The sequence below is a fragment of the Poecilia reticulata genome, chromosome 8, assembly GCF_904066995.2.
Source record: "Poecilia reticulata chromosome 8, P_reticulata-male-v2, whole genome shotgun sequence".
Taxonomy (NCBI): domain Eukaryota; kingdom Metazoa; phylum Chordata; class Actinopteri; order Cyprinodontiformes; family Poeciliidae; genus Poecilia; species Poecilia reticulata.
Window position 1 is genome coordinate 26,929,668 of NC_088837.1, and position 4,104 is coordinate 26,933,771.

Sequence of the window (4,104 nt, forward strand, 5' to 3'; positions counted from 1 at the left end):
AATCGAGGTGCAACCTGGTTCCTCCAGATGATGTTGAACGAACTTCAACACTCTCTCCTTTGCAGGACTTAAGATCATCAGGCAGTGCAGGATGTGGTCGTCGGGACAGGCCATCAGCATCCGCATTCAGTTTTCCTGCTCTGTAGACAATCTGGAAGGTAAATGTGGACAGAGCAGAGAGCCATCTATAACTTGTAGCATCAAGTTTAGCTGATGTCAAAAGGTAGGTCAGCGGATTGCTGTCTGTGACCACAGTGAATTGTGTGCTTTTCAGTAACTGCCCATTTTAGTGCCAGAAATTCTAATTTATGTGCTGGGTAGTTTGATTCACTTCTGGACAGACATCTACTTGCATAAGCTACAGCTCGATTTTTGCCATCATGTTCTTGATATAGCACTGCTCCAAGGCCTGCGGAACTGGCATCAGTATGGAGAGTGTAGGGCTTGTGAGGATCTGCAAATACAAGTGCAGGAGACGTAGTGAGTTTTTCGATAATGGTTTGAAATGCATGCTGACAGGATTCAGTCCATCGTTCAGCAAAAGGCTCTTTTGGGTTGAAATAGTTCTGGGGTTTCAACATAGGTTTCAGTTTCTTTCGGCTAGGTGGATAGCCGGCAGTAAGGTCATGTAACGGCTTGACGATTGTAGAATAGTCCTTCACAAATCGCCGATAATATCCTGCAAATCCCAGGAACGATCTCAGTTCCTTCAGGTTCTTTGGCATTGGCCAAGATGCGAGGGTGGAAACTTTATCGGGATCCGTCTCCACACCGTCCTTGGACACAACATGGCCAAGATACTTCACTGCAGTTTGGAAGAACACACATTTTTCAATGGACAGTTTTAGTCCAAAGTCCTTTAGAACTTTCATCAATCTTTCTTCATGTTCTTCAAGAGTTGGTGCGAAGATGATCAAATCCTCAATAAAAACCAGAACTTCTTCCAGAACTTCTTCCAGATTGAGCTCACCCATACATTTTTCCATGAGTCGTTGAAAAGTGCTTGGAGCATTGGTCACTCCCTGAGGCATGCGATTAAATTCCCAGAAGCCTAAAGGACAAACAAAGGCGGTTTTGTTCTTGTCAGCTTCTTCCATTTCGATCTGGTAAAACCCAGATTTTAGGTCAGGGGTGTCAAACTCCAGTCCTGAAGGGCCGCTGTCCTGCAGTTTTTAGATGAGCCACAGGTACAAAACACCTGAATCAAATGGCTTAATTACCTCCTCAGTTCTCCAGAGCCTTGCTAATGACCTAATTGTTCTATTCAGGTGTGGTGCAGCAGAGGCACTTCTAAAAGTTGCAGGACAGCGGCCCTCGAGGACTGGAGTTTGACACCCCTGTTTTAGGTCCAGCACAGAGAACCATTTAGAGCCTGCCAGTGCAGTGAACGCATCTTCTAGCTTCGGAAGGGCATAAGCGTCTTTAATGGTTTGTCTGTTAAGTTTCTGATAATCATACAGAGGCGTGCAGAGCCATTTTTCTTGCGCACCACCACAACGGGTGAAGCAAATGGAGATTCTGACTCACGGATTATTCCAGACTCAAGCAGTTCTTGAAGATGTTTTCTCACAGCACAGGCCATCCAGTTGTTTTAACTCTGCAGCCTGATCAGCCACAAACCATGTTATCTGGCCAAACTGTTGTCCTTGAGGGATGGTTGACCACACGGCTATTGAGGGAAGAGAAGGCGGTTGTTGCTGAACACCCAGCCTCTTCCTGTCTGCCTGGGGGACTTATGGTTAAAGCCTGTCTCATTAACATGCCCCAACATCGGCCTTGTCACCTGCCAGTTGTAGTAACCAATGAGTCAGACCATCCGGTTGTCATCCCGGCGAGAGCAGCCATTGCAGAGATTGCCGCATTAGAGTCTGTTATCTCCAAAGAGCACAGTGTTAAAGTCCATGACAAGCCTGCGGAGCCATTAACATCTCAGCTTCAATACAATTTTGGAGAATCGCCTTTAACGCCACAATGGAAAAGTCGGATCATTTCAAAGCTCAACAGCATACCAGACGTCTTTGCCAAACATGACCTAGATTTTGGTCGAACAGACAAGGTGAAACATCAAATAAAACTGTCTGGCCCTACACCGTTCAATCAAAGACCACGTCCTATTGGCTCCCCGTCGGGGAATTGAACCCCGGTCTCCCGCGTGACAGGCGGGATGCTCACCACTACGTGGGTTACACATTACAAAAGGAAAACCAGGGAAATCTGAAAGTGCTGAGCGTCCAGATGAGCCGGAGCTCAACATGGTTGTTCACTCATTTCACGTCGTTTTAACTATTTTTGGAAAAATCTATTGTTTTTTGCTTTTAAAGTATTTTTATTTAGTTTCCATCTGTGGACCAAAAAACAATTTTAGCTCTGATTGGTGGCTTTGCTGCTGTTGGGTTAAATCTGACCAATCAGGCGCCAGCTGGAAGTGGATCTGAGCTAAACGTTGAGTTCCTGCTGAAATCAGAGAGTTCACAGGGTCCCACAGGGCCCCACAAGGCCCCACAGAGTCCCCCAAGGCCCCACAGAGTCCCCAAGGCCCCACAGAGTCCCCCAAGGCCCCACAGAGTCCCCCAAGGCCCCACAGAGTCCCCAAGGCCCCACAGAGTCCCCAAGGCCCCACAGAGTCCCCCAAGGCCCCACAGAGTCCCCAAGGCCCCACAGAGTCCCCAAGGCCCCACAGAGTCCCCCAAGGCCCCACAGAGTCCCCAAGGCCCCACAGAGTCCCCAAGGCCCCACAGAGTCCCCCAAGGCCCCACAGAGTCCCCAAGGCCCCACAGAGTCCCCCAAGGCCCCACAGGGTCCCCAAGGCCCCACAGAGTCCCCCAAGGCCCCACAGGGTCCCCACAGGGTCCCACAGGGTCCCCCAAGGCCCCACAGAGTCCCCCAAGGCCCCACAGAGTCCCCACAGGGTCCCCCAAAGCCCCAGAGTCCCCCAAGGCCCCACAGAGTCCCCCAAGGCCCCACAGAGTCCCCACAGGGTCCCCCAAAGCCCCAGAGTCCCCCAAGGCCCCACAGAGTCCCCAAGGCCCCACAGGGTCCCCCAAGGCCCCAGAGTCCCCCAAGGCCCCACAGAGTCCCCCAAGGCCCCACAGAGTCCCCACAGGGTCCCCCAAAGCCCCAGAGTCCCCCAAGGCCCCACAGAGTCCCCAAGGCCCCACAGAGTCCCCAAGGCCCCACAGGGTCCCCCAAGGCCCCACAGAGACCCCACAGGGTTCCACAGGGTCCCCTAAGGCCCCACAGGGTCTCACAGAGCCCCCACAAGGCCCCACAGGGTCCCCCAAGGCCCCACAAGGTCCCCCAAGGCCCCACAGAGTCCCCCAAGTCCCCACAGAGACCCCACAGAGTCCCCCAAGTCCCCACAGAGACCCCACAGAGTCCCCCAAGTCCCCACAGAGTCCCCAAGGCCCCACAGGGTCCCCCAAGGCCCCACAGGGTCCCCCAAGGCCCCACAGAGTCCCCACAGGGTCCCACAGAGCCCCCACAGGGTCCCCTAAGGCCCCACAGGGTCTCACAGAGCCCCACAAGGTCCCACAGAGCCCCCACAAGGTCCCACAGAGCCCCCACAAGGCCCCACAGGGTCCCCTAAGGCCCCACAGAGTCTCCCAGGGCCCCACAAGGTCCCACAGAGCCCCCACAAGGTCCCACAGAGCCCCACAAGGCCCCACAGAGTCCCCCAAGGCCCCACAGGGTCCCCAAGGCCCCACAGAGTCCCCCAAGGCCCCACAGGGTCCCCACAGGGTCCCCACAGGGTCCCACAGGGTCCCCCAAGGCCCCACAGAGTCCCCACAGGGTCCCCCAAAGCCCCAGAGTCCCCCAAGGCCCCACAGAGTCCCCCAAGGCCCCACAGAGTCCCCACAGGGTCCCCCAAAGCCCCAGAGTCCCCCAAGGCCCCACAGAGTCCCCAAGGCCCCACAGGGTCCCCCAAGGCCCCACAGAGACCCCACAGGGTTCCACAGGGTCCCCTAAGGCCCCACAGGGTCTCACAGAGCCCCCACAAGGCCCCACAGGGTCCCCCAAGGCCCCACAAGGTCCCCCAAGGCCCCACAGAGTCCCCCAAGTCCCCACAGAGACCCCACAGAGTCCCCCAAGTCCCCACAGAGACCC